We start from the raw sequence: 13,721 nt of genomic DNA on the forward strand, positions 1-13,721 counted from the left end.
TTAAAAATAAGAAAAAGCATCACCCATATTTTAAATAATTAAAAATAACTATTTAATAAAAACATTTTCTATTTTTTTTTCAGCCATCGGTCTCCGTTCCTCGATCGCAACTCGAATAACTTTTAAAAATACATTTGAAAGCAATCATGTAGAAAAATATATTTTAAACATGCAAATATGCACAACACAATTAATTAATGCAATTAAAATAATTAATTAAAATACAAGAGAATTTAATAATTCAAATGCATGTGGTTCGCGTGGACCTTTAAATTTTCGGGGCGTTACATGTACATTATTTAATGTTCTAGTATGACATAAAAAATATCATATTTTATGAAATGTCATCGATTTTCAATATTTTCATGATATAATATTCAAGGATATAATAAATTAACATAAATACAAATACAAAATTGTAAGATAGAAATTAAATTGCTAATCAACAATTGTCATTAATTTTGCAATCATTAATGTATAAGACTGACAAATTTGTTACCTCGAAAAACATCTATACCCCAACAAATGTACCAAATATATTTAGTTTAAGAACTAGCAAACAATTAAGTCTTGTAAAGCAAAACATAAGCAAACTTGTGACGCATCTTCATTCTTCAACCATCTCATCTTAATCAAAATTCAATATTCTTGTCACCTACAATAAAAATTCATATATTCATATGAATGTGATAAAATTAAAGAAGCACAAAATAAAGAGATTAAAATTTAATTCAAACCAGTGAATATCATACCAAATGATAAACTGAAAAATTGTTATTTATCCAAATGCACATAGTAAAAATCTTTCTCATTAACTGTCAACTGCAAATATAATTGATATTGGTTTAAAAAGACACTAACATGACAGACATAACAATAAATATTAGTTAATTGAAAAGTTGAATATCATACCAAATGACAAGGCCAAGCTATCATTCCTCCAAGTGTATCCCCAACCTTTTGTAAAAGATCATATGGTCTAATCAAACTCGCTTCCCGTTCTAGGACAACTAGAACTTGTATTTCACATTCCTACTTCGGTATTTGGATCCATGCTACGAACCACTCCTTTTGCCACAATTTTCGTCGAATCAAATAGACTTTTTATTGAGACAGAACATCCAATCTACATGAAAGTGCAAAAGAGAAGGTCTTGATAAAAACAATTATAAAGTACAATCATCAACAACCATTATGCTAATGAGTATGTCTAGCTAGCCAGAAATCAAAAAAGCATAAAGAAACATCATTCAAATTAGTTAACTCATGACATCAAAAAGCAAGAGATTTTACTTAATAGTACAAACATCAAATAAAAAATTTCATTTAGAAAAAATAGTCAACATGTGCAAGTCTTTGAAACAGTAAAACACAGCCCAACATCAATCAAGAATGCTTCTATCGAGATAATAGATGAATTAAACCCATCCAAATTTGGGAAAATAAGAGCGTAATAGAATTTGTTAATTTAAGTGCATATATTAAATAAACTGTCAGTTTCAAAATGAGTCAAAATTGAAATGAGCATGATCATTCAGTATTGATCGGACAAATATTATCACAAGAACAAGTTGCAAGACATGCAAGTAAAGGTCCAAGAAAATATAATTACAGCAGTAGAAAAATAGGGGGGAAATTAATAGAATAAGACATTCAGATCTCCTTAAAGTAATCAGAAAATAGAATTACTTCAACAATCACAGCAAAAGATAAATTTGGAAAGGAATGACAGTCTGGAGGTTAAAAGCGTAAAGATTAGACTAATCTTCCATCAGTTCTAAGCAAACACATTATAACTATAGAGATGCAAAATATGTATACACAACTTTGAGTTTTTTGTGTAGCATTATAATGTTAAATATTAAATCATTATATCATGTCAAACAATAAATAATAAAACATCGATTATACATGTAATATATATTCTCAACCAAAATATTCTATCTAAATGGCTAACTCGAGATAATTATAAGCTCACACAAAACATAGCTTACAAAAAAGCAAACTCCAACTCATTATGCCACATCAAATAATAAATAATATCAAAATAAACAAAAGAAAAACCATTTACGCATCTAACGTATATTCTTAAACCAAAAAACCAATGATGAATCAATAAAGTACTAACTCCATATAATAATAAAGTAATAAAAGTAGAAAAAGAATTTATCCTTGGAGATAATGGACTACCAGAGGATGTTGTGTGTTGTATATTGTTGTAATTTGAACCAAGGTTTTGGTTTGGTTGATTGCAAATCTTTGATTCTAACATTGCAATGTGTTGGCCTTGTTTTCTAATTTGCTCATCCATTTTTTCTAACTTTGTCTTTTGCTCCATCAATATTCGATTGCATGTACTACGGCTTGGAACTTCTCCCCATAAATCAGATGGGTTAACACCATCACCAAGCATACACACTCGGCCTGGTCTATCTGGTCCAATGATTTGAGCAAATACGTCATTTTGACCAATTTGATCATCCTCATCTTCAGGAATTTGATTTTCTAATTCTTTCACTGCAGCCTTCACGAAAAAATCAAAATCCATAATTTATTCATAGTGATTATGAAAACAAATATCTTTGAAAGTAATCTAGTTGAAGTTTATAAAACAACTTACCAATTTTTCTGCCACAATGTTGCCTGAGGGACTTCCATTAGCATGAGTGAAACAATCATGAAATAATTCAACTCGTGATGGAGGTCGCCCTTTTTCTTTTTCCTAATATGTAATTGGTTAAAAGTTTGTAGATTCTAATGCATGTAGAATTATAAGATTAATAAGATAAATTACCAATTTTTGTTGCACTTGAGCTAAAGATCTTCCCACTACCACCCATCAATTGGAGAAACCTTGCAATCTCCAACGAATTATATCAGAGGGAAACATCAAAAGCATCACAAAAGAGTCAAGTTTAGATCGATTAGGTAAGTAAATCTCAAGTTCCACGTCAATCAATCCAAATAGATAAACACATATCAATTTCAGACAAACAATTTTCCTAGATATAACATCTTTGGCAAAAAACCAGAGAGATCGAATTACCAACAAACGAGAGTGGACGAGATAAAGGCGGCACGGAGAGGGCTATGTGAGCAGCGTGCACTGGAGAAGGGATATAAAGCGAGAGGTATGTAACTAACGGGCCAAATTAAATCGTGTATACACAAACAATTTTCTGAGAGTAGAAACAAGAAATCACAAACCCACAAAAAATGTAAACTTCCAAAAATATCTGTTAAGTTCAGAATCCTCACAAATCGCATCAGGGTTCATCCTCATATATAAAACTGCTAAAAACAGGTCCCATCGGTCCCCTGGAGCCTGCATTTGGCGCATCACTGATCTCTTTATCTATTCTCTTCTGCCATGAGTATGGCACCCAGGAATAAAGACAATAACAAAGGTAAAGAACAGTGTAAGCACAGATAATTTGGTAAAAACGGAAAAAACAGAAAAGAATTTTTCTCACTGTTGCAGAACCAGCAGCCCAAGAAGGATATAATTCATTTACAATGACAATGTACTTTTCCATTGCTTCTTCAGGAGACATAGCACCTAATTTTTGCCATGCTTGCCTGTCATACAAACAAACAAAAAAACATATATTCCAATGGTCAGAGATCTCCAGCATCAAGGAGTCCAGAAAACAAGCCATCAAACATGTGCACCAAAGCCACCCGTGACTTGGAGTTGCAAGGGAATCTCCATAAACGATCACTAGGAAAAAATGATCAAATCCATACAAAGCAAGGTTGTAAATGGCGGGAGGCGGTGGCGGGGCGGTCGGTGACCGCCTCGGCCGCCTAGGCGGTGCCCAGGCGGTGCCTAGGCGGTTGAATTTTTTTAAGTAATTTTTTTATAGATAATCATGAAATATAATCATTTTTATATAAAATGTGCATTTAAATAATGTTTAAGCACAAAATATAATATCATCTAGATAATGTGCAAACCAAAAAACAGGCGGCGGCGGGCGGATTGTGTGTGGTGGTTGAGAGTTAAGAGTTGAGAGTGAAAACCAAAAATAAAATAAAGAAAGTGATGTGTGCTAGGGTTTTAATATTTAAAATTAGTTGCCTTTGACTAGGTTTTTAAAATTGTTGACTACAACTTAAAAATTTTGACTGCCTGCCTCGCTCGCCTGCTCACCGCCTCGCCCGCCTGCTCGCTGCCTCGCCCCGCCTCGACCCGCCTGCTCGCCGCCTCGACCCGCCTCCCCAACTCCATATAGCTTGGGCCGCCTAAAACACCCGCCTCATACATAGGCGGTGCGGTCGAGGGCCGCCTACCGCCTAGGCGGCCGCCTCGACCGCCATTTAGAACACTGATACAAAGACAAATGAACATATCAATTGATGATTAAAAGTCATGAAGAAAAATGCAAAAGCAACCAAAAATACATTAAAAGGCTGAAATTCTTCTAACTCGGGCATTGACTTCAGAAAAGAGAACAAAATATCCGTCACAAACTTAACTATTGAAGATCAACAGTTATTTCGTTGCCGTATGCCTAAGAACAGATTATTTCTATTCTATCTTCCGTCCCAGGCCTTTTAATTTTCTAAAAGACAATAAACTCAGGCTTGATCAGTAGATAATGAAAAAGAATAGTAAAATAAAAAGTAAAAACGAATCAAATAACAATTGAAACTTTCAGAAAATCAAACCAATCAGTTTCCCCACAGGTGACAACCCTGTGAATTAAGAATTCATGCCTAATCACATGTGCATGTATAATCAATCAAAAGAAACAGCAAGAAAATGAAATCATAGAATATTTTACAGCCATGTATCCCAGTTTTTTGGCAGGATGCTTTATTCCTTCTTATCCTAAACCCAAATATAAAGCAAATTCAATAAAACAAGATTTTTCTCGCCCACAAGAATTCAGTGTCTTCTTCACCGACAAAGACTAGCGAGAAACAATCAAAATTTGTGGGGCTTGGCTGAGTCATAACAAAAGAAATCCATACAAAGATGATCAAATTGGCTGGCTGACTCTCCGATTGATTATATTCACCCCTTTCAGTGGATTAGATAGATTATATCAAAAATTGAGAGGAAAAAAAAAACCAACTGTAAATAGGCTTCAAAATTCTTATCACTGTAAATGCACAAAATCTGATTATGTAAACTTGTCACTGTAAATGCACAAAATTCTTGTAGATATTACCGCAGTAATCTCACCTTAGATGTTGAAAAGGTTGCCGGAGAAGTCACCGGAATCTCATCGGAAGAAAGCTAAAGTGGCTGGAAAAGTGGGGAAACACATAGGCTTCAAATACTTACTGAATACAACACAAACAACCAAGAATCAAAGAAAAATCTCACCGGAATCGAAGAACTCGTGCGCACAGTGAACTTTGAACAGGGCTGGATCAACTCGATTCAGTGTAGAAAAGAGGTGCAGGGGCTTGGGGAAGAACTTACTGACCTCGACGCTTCTTGTCCGGTGGTCTGGGCGGCGCTCGGCAGCAGCTGGCGTGGTGAGGGAGAGAGCCAACGGGAGTAGCTTTTGTTCATTAATCGGGAATGATAATTGGGATTTGGGCGTGAGATGGTTCTCTCCAGCTTTTCTCATTTTCTCTTTTAAATAAGTTTTTTTTAGCCAAAAAAATGGTTTTTTACAACGTTGTTTCACAACCTTTGTCATAGCTACTAAACAACCCGTTCATAGACAACGATTTTTTAAAAAACGTTGTCGTAGATTAAAAAAAACGTTCATAGACAACAGTTTTGAAAAACCGTTGTCTTTGACCCATAAAAGACGACGTTTTTTTAAAAACTGTTGTCTTTGATAATAAAAAAACGCACAAAGACAACGGTTTTCATTAAAACCGTTGTAAAAAAATAAAAAACAACAGTTTTTCATAAAAGCGTTGTCTTTGGAGTGTGGTTGAATATAGATTTTCTTGTAGTGATGAGTCGAAAAATCATGGAGTCGAAAATGGATGCAAGCACGACGTGGAGAGCAGAGTGAAGATTTTGGGGAGAAAAATAGATAAAATAAAGGTGAGAATATTTGGGTTGGAAAAATATTGGAGAAGGGAAAATAATTATTTCCCTCCATATAAAAAATGACATTAATTAAAAATGTCAGGATAACTAATCTAATATGTTTTTTTTTATTTTACATATTATTAATTTTTTACAAGTATCATTATTAAGTATTTGTAACAAAATCTAATTAAAAGTGTCACAATAGTCATTTATTGTTGTAATGAAAATTCTCTCAAATTCATCTTTTGTCCTAGTTTATATTGGAGGCAACAAAGACCATGTTTTGGTTCTGTCGACCATTATTATTATTTTGATTATGAATAAGACGGTCATTTTATAATCACCAGATTATGATATTTAACCATTCATTTCCCGGATATCTTAAAAAGTTATCTGACCATTTTTTACAATATTGTTGTGTACTATTATGTAATATTAAAATTGATATATTTTTTTCTTATGAACGCAGATACGCTTGAAAACTAAACTATCCTCAAACAAAGAAGTGTTGAAAAGCAATTATGTAGATGACATTTAAGACAATATAACCCCGAATACACATAAATTTATTACTACAGCAAAAGATTTGGCTGCTAATGTCGGCATTACTCCTTTCACTCTTACCATCTTACTCTTAGCATTCATGTCAGATCGAGATGACATTCTTCGACCAATTAACTGTGTCAAAATGGCTAAGCCTAATGCTGATTCTGTTGGTGATGTCGATGTTGTTTACAGTTTGATGAACGATTGTTTTAGAAAATTGAACGCCAAATCACCTATAATCGATTCACATCCTAACCTAGCAGTAAACGAAGTCATTAGAAATGCACATGTAATACGAGTGGCCCGTGGCGATAATCTTTTGGCTAGCGACTATTTGATTATAAGCTTTCTAGAAAATTAAACGGTCCATAAATTTTTACAAATGGAACGTGTTTCGGAAACTAAAGTGAGAAAGATGGTCAATATAAAGCAAAAAGAAAAAAAAATGTTGAAAAGCAATTCTGTAGATATGGCATTTAAGACTCTAAATATTTACGATCGAGACCTTGTCCAACAAGCCAGTGAGCTCAATCCCGTGACTAATTTGTATAAAGAAATGGAACAAATTGTTGTGATACTTTTGAAAATGACTATAAATAGTCTCGTTCTCATAGGACAATCCAGTTTTGTTAAAAATGATGTGTTGGAGGGATTCGCTCAGGAAATTGTTCACGGGGAATGCTCCTAGTGATCTTGGCAACGTGAGTCTTTTTTCTTTGGACGTGGAAGCATTGTTTGCTGGAGATGCATATCGAGAGGACTTTGTGCAGAAATTAAAGCATATTCAGAACGAAGTTGAAAAATCCGGCAAGAAACTGATTTTATTTCTCAAAAAGATTGACTCATTCCTGATGATGAAAAAAGATCAAGAGACAAATCACATATCTATTGTCTTAAATCTATTGCTTGACAGAATTCAGGTGTAGTGCATTGGTGCCATAACTGTGGAGGGATACAAGAAGTATGTAAAAAAGAATCCTACATATATAAAACAATTGCAGCCGCTTCTTGTAGTTGATCCAAGTGTTGCTGATATAAGTAGCATATTGAAGGGTATAAAAGAGGAGTATCAAAGTCATTATAGTGTGAAAAATCTAGATCAAGCTCTTATAGTTGCGGCCCAACTGTTAACATGTTATATCATAGGTATGTCTCACATCAATATTTTAATACATTCAAATACAGTATTAAAATATCGATGCGAAGCATACCTATGACGTGTTAAAAGTTGAGCCGCAATTATAAGAGCTTCATCTAGAATTTTTACACTGTGATAACTTTCATGCTCATCTTTCATACCTTTCAATATGTTGATTGTATCAGCAACACTTGGATCAATTACATGAAGCGGCTGAAAATGTTTATTATAGGTATGATTATTTTCTACATAATTCTTGTATCCCTCCACAGTTGTGAAGCCAATGCACCACACCTGAATTCTGTGAAGCAATAAAAATCAAGACAATAGATACGTCTCTTGATCTTTTTTCATCATCAAGAAATGAGTCAATCTTATCGAAAAATAAAATCAGTTTCTTGCCGGATTTTTCTACTACATTCTGAATATACTTTAATTTCTGCACAAAGTCCTCTCGATATCCATTTCCAGCAAACAATGCTTCCACGTCCAAAGAAAAAAGACTCACTTTTCCAAGATCACTTGGAACATTCCTCGTGTACAATTTTCTGAGTGAATCCCTCCACCACATCATTTTTAACAAAACTATATTCTCCTATGAGAACCAGACTATTTATAGTCTTTTTCAAAAGTATCACAACAATTTGTTATATTTCTTTATCCAAACTAGTCACGAGATTGATCTCATTGACTTGTTGAACAAGATCTCGATCGTAAATCTTTAGAGTCTTAAATGTCATATCTACAGAATTGCATTTCAACACTTCTTTTTCTTTTTGCCTCATATTGACCACCTCTCTCACTTTATTTGCCGAAACACGCTCCATTTGTAAAAGTTTATAGACCGTTCGATGTTCTAGAAAGCTTCTAATAAAATCGTCGCTAGCCAAAAGAGTGTTGTCACGGGCCACTGTACCACATGTGCATTTCTAATTACTTCGTTTACTGCTAGGTTAGGATGTGAATCGGTGATAGGTGATTTGACATTCAATTTTCTAAAATAATCGTTCATCAAACTGTCGACAACATCGGCACCTCCAACAGAATCAGCATCAGGCTCAGTCATTTTGACACAGTTGATTGTTGGTCGAAGAATGCCATCTTGATCTAACATGAATGCTAAGAGTAAGATGGTAAGAGTGAAAGGAGTAATGCCGACATTAGCAGCCAAATATTTTGTTGTAGTAATAATTTTATGTGTATTTGGGGTCATGTCGTCAGTAATCATCTTCTGCAATCTGTGAAATTCAATTAAAGAACAAACAACAATTAAAGTTCACACTCACAAGTTAATCTTCCCCATGATATACCATTTTTCACATAATAAACTAGAATTTAAATAAATAAATGAAAAAGAAAGTTGGTTGATTGGCATTTCATCACCAAAAATTTACTAGGCTTCTTTGTTCTATTGACAGAGCACTCGAATATTGTTTCCTCAACATTTTCATCTCCAGTTCTACCCAAAAACAATAGTGACCATAATTTATTTGGTAATTATTGCATCGTTTTGGTTACATTATTAACATATTTCAAAATTATTTGTTCTCATTTTATATTTATTTTTAAAGATGAATAGTTTGGATATATATAACATGGATACTCTTAAATTTTTTTTCTAAATTATCCAAAACAGATACGGATATGACATGCCGATACGCGTGTCAGATACGAAAAAATCCGCATCGTTAACTATTTGTAGATTTGACCAGTAGGATACATGTTGGATACGACTAGGATACGCCATATATATGTCGGTGATACGCAAAAAATGATTTTTGTTTGTTTTTTCTTTTTAAAACACTGCCTTGAAGTTGTACATTGTGATATATTATAATTTTTAATTTTTAATACTAAATTTATAAAAAAAAATATATAATATTTATATATTTTTTAATAATAATTATCATATCCTAGCTGTATCGTGTCTTGTATTTTCAAAATTTGTCGTATCGTCATATCCGTTTCAAATTCGATACGATACTTATATCTGTATCCATACAACATAGGTTTGGATAAATTTCCTCCATGTTTCATTTATATGTTTGATTTATCCACTGTGTTTTGTTCGGAATGATATATAAAAACTAATATTGTTTATATGGAGTTGCTTTTATGTTATATTTAATCATTGTCTTCTGTTTAAAAGAATGTTTCACACGCAACACGTGTGTATGTCCACTAATATATATATACAAAAAAGATTTTACTCTAGACCAAAATATTATTTTTTATTCCAAATTGTTCTTCATGATCGAGAAGTAAAGGAAAACAAAAATTAGCATAAATTAAATTGCCACCACTTTAAGAAACGAAAAAGGTATGGATCAAGTCCATTTGTGAGCTTTTTGTTACTACCTAAATAAATTAGCTGATAAAAGAAATCTGACCACCTAAATTTCCTGCTTCAATTAGTTATCTTGAAATTTATATTCCTAATTTCAAAAGGATGAAAATAAATCATGTTTCATCATCTAAATAAACTGGGAATTAATTTTTAGCTCTAAATTTCTGAATGTACCTCAGACAGGCTTGTTCTCTCCTTGAAATCAATACCTTCAAATATTACAGTGAAGCGGCCTTAACCTGACAAAATGAGCACCCTTGAAATTGACATTTGTTCCCTGTTTCCTACAAAAGACACGAAATTTTTCAATCCCTTTGGATCAAGATTTCCAGTGGAATAACAGTAGGATAATGGGTTCAGCTTGCAATATTTTCTTCTCATCTAGATTCAAAACATGAATGGACGCATGATATCTGCATAAACTTTAACTACGTACCATGGAAAAATCGAAGAACAACTCGGATAGACATGGAGCGCAAGATAGGGTTTCGGGTTTCTACTTGGTTTGCGATTTGCATCACATACTTGGTATCAAAATAAATCTTATGGAGTGAAATACAAAAACCCTTAATCAATTTGAGGTTCAGCTTAGGTGAAGGAGAGAAATGGCTTTTGAAAGTTTACGAGCCGGGCATGTTTTAGTGGGCTAAATTCATAATTTAATAACATTTTTATATTATTTTTATAATATTTTATTAAAAAATTTCTAATAAATCTCAAAACTCTAATTTGATTTAGAACCTTCTCAAAAGTTAGTTCAGCTGCTTAATTTATTTAAAAAATTTCAAAATCATCATTGAGTCTCATTTTCGGTACGTGGCGTTACCTATCGAGTCTGCTCAAAGGTTTCCATCTATTGGGTTTTACAGATTTCTCCCCACAACTTAACCACGTAGTCGCAACAGATGGTTTCTGATGTAGATCCTTTCAACAGCACTTAACACAATCTTGTATCGTTTCCTACCTCAGGGTATATAGTAATGAAGTTTAATTTTAAAAATAATACATGAGAGGGACAGTAATCATTGATCTTTTTATTCAAACATGCAACTTATTATTAAATAGTAACTTCATGTAGAGGATGATAAACTTGTTTAGCTACTTATCGTATTTGGAGTTACAACACATATAAACTGAAAATATTACAAATTTTACTTTGAAAGAAAAATGAAAAGGTTGAATGATGGCTTCATCTTCTTTATGTCTTGATATATATAGAAGCCTTGATGGATTTGAAATTCAGACTTCAATCTTGAATTATTGCTTTACATTATTTCCAGTTGTGGCCGACAACATCTTGTGGTTGGTGGTCCTATCAAACCACTAGTTAATGATTCATATTTTTGTGGTGGTTGAGTGGTTCATTCTTCTTTAGTGGGTTGGTGTAATCACATTTTTTTTTTTATCTTTGTCGGAGAATCTTTTTTTTCTATGGTCCACTGCGAAAACGTGACTTGTGTTGTCTTTCACCACTTGGGCTTGTTTCTGTATTATGTTTCCAGTCAGATCTTGACCAAAAATCTTTTTCGAATTCTGGCTCTTTCTAGTTCTGGCATCCTGGGAAGACTTTTCCCGATCTTCTTGACCATCTTACCACATGAACCATGTTACAGAATTTCCGATGAGTTTCATTACTCCCGGCAGCTTGGTGTTCCATATAAGATTCTTTTCTTTCAAATATATTTTCTGCAAAACTTGTAGTTTTTCATGTCATAGTATTTAACATAAAAAATTCATTTACAGAATTTTGATAAAACTTAAATAGAAACTTGACTTTGTTCATCTCTGTGAAACAAAACCATAATTCTCATGCTCTTTGAGTAGATATGCCATCTCCAGTAAATGACGAAACAAGATGTGTTTCATTCTCCAGAGGCTTTTTTATGAACTTTCTAGATGTTCATGTCTGGTCTCATAAGCTTGATGAAATAAAAGGCTTCATATGAGTCTTTCCCGGCTGGTTCTAGTGCTGCACTAAGGGCATATCCAAGGTTCCCTCCAACGGAGCTGCGCTATTTGCAAAATAGCGCAGCTCCATTTCCCTCTGCTTGTGGCGCAGAAGGAAGCTCTGCGCCAATTTGGCGTAGATGAGTTTTCTATTTTTTTTAATTTTTTTGTTTTTTTAATTATAAATATATTTTAAAAACATAATTACTAAATTTAAAAAATACATATTTGATAACTAATAAGAAAAAAATTAAATAAATCAAATAAAAAAATATTCCGAGAATATTCTATTTTAGAGTAAGATTTGAAGTAGATGGGTTGGAGATGAATATTGTATTTGGTGCAGAAACTGCACTATTTTAAAATAGAGTTGTTTTAAAATAAAGTTTCGAGTTGGAGATGGCCTAAAAAAATAGAGCTCTATAATGTCTCATATGGACAAATAGTCGTTGTTTGCCTAGGTCTCATGAACCGCTTCTTGGATCCATTTTGGTAGTGCTGAAATTTCTGATAATATGGATGATGTAGTATAAACTGAGACAAAAGCCACAAATTCATATCATGTCTTGGCTCCTTAGTATATGAATTTGGTTTCATTCACATCCTAGGATACTTTCATGTTATATCAACTCGGATTGTGGCTTGGTTGACTTCAAATGCTCTTACTCACCCCTTCTATCACGATGATATGTTTTTACTCAAAGATTTTGATATATCACAACAAATTGTAATAATCCACTTCAGTTGGTCTTACACACTGCTAAACCGATACTTTTAGTCTATCAATACTTTTACAGTAATTAACTGAATCGCTCTAAATAGTAACTTGAATGCTACGAATAAATACAATGAGTTTAGAGCTGAGTGTGCTATCTGTAAACTTTGTGAAAATACTAGAGAAATGTATCGCAACTGATTGAAGATTGTAGCTTGTTTTTTTCGTGTGTTTCACCGACCTTCTTCAACTTATTCGATCAGCTATATATAGTATTCGATCCCAACAGTCGTATTGAATACATTAAATGACTAATATATGTTGAATCATCGTCTAATTACTTTATCTGATAGTAATACGAGGTATTCAGACTGTTTTGTTCTTCTTTGGTACGATCTTTCAGTCTGTCTGCTGATACTTCAACTGATGATGTGGCCAACTGATTAGGAGTCAACTTATCAGCCGATCAGTTCAGCTGGACATTATCAGTTCTAACTGATGTCCTATCAGTTATAATTACTTCAGTTGATAAAGATTTTTCCAGTTCAGTTCAAACGAAGTCTTCAGTTATGATTACTTGATTTGTCCGATCCGTTTGGTTCTCCAGTTCTCTTATGGATTATCTTGTCAAACTGTGAAACTTATAATATTCCAACAGACCTGTAACCTGTCAAACAAAAACAGTCTCCAAAGGGAGAGCATATACAATAATCATTATCGTAATACATATCAGTTATATTAATAACAACACAAGATATAGCTGATATCATAACAGGAATAGTCACTTCGCTGTTTCTGGACAACTTATCCAACCAACAATATCAACAAACATCACTCTCATTCCACTGCAACAAACAACAAGAACGATAAACATCAACGATACGTCGTATCCTGACTCTGGTGACAGCAATATCGTCAATACATCGCTCCTCTACTACTGCGACAAACAACATGAATGATACGTCGCACCCCAATTCCAGCGACCATGATATCATCAAAATATTGCTTCCCTACTACAACGACA

General features: G+C 33.4%; 1 long non-coding RNA gene across 21 annotated transcripts; it reads right to left on the reverse strand.

Moving 5' to 3' along the window:
• Positions 1 to 422: 422 nt before the first annotated feature.
• LOC140991393 (uncharacterized) lies at positions 423 to 10,669 on the reverse strand. Of its 21 annotated transcripts, none has more exons than XR_012177880.1 (8): positions 10,472 to 10,669; positions 5,336 to 10,319; positions 5,192 to 5,254; positions 3,516 to 3,579; positions 2,795 to 3,365; positions 2,621 to 2,722; positions 913 to 2,524; positions 423 to 655 (listed from the first exon to the last, which is right to left on the reverse strand). It is a non-coding gene; the product is annotated as an uncharacterized lncRNA (long non-coding RNA). The 21 variants fall into 21 exon arrangements; XR_012177877.1 differs by having other exon boundaries at positions 3,516 to 4,328; XR_012177879.1 differs by having other exon boundaries at positions 2,795 to 3,106; positions 3,259 to 3,365; positions 3,474 to 3,579; positions 5,192 to 10,319.
• Positions 10,670 to 13,721: the final 3,052 nt, after the last annotated feature.

This window comes from Primulina huaijiensis, chromosome 13, assembly GCF_012295235.1.
Source record: "Primulina huaijiensis isolate GDHJ02 chromosome 13, ASM1229523v2, whole genome shotgun sequence".
Lineage (NCBI taxonomy): Eukaryota > Viridiplantae > Streptophyta > Magnoliopsida > Lamiales > Gesneriaceae > Primulina > Primulina huaijiensis.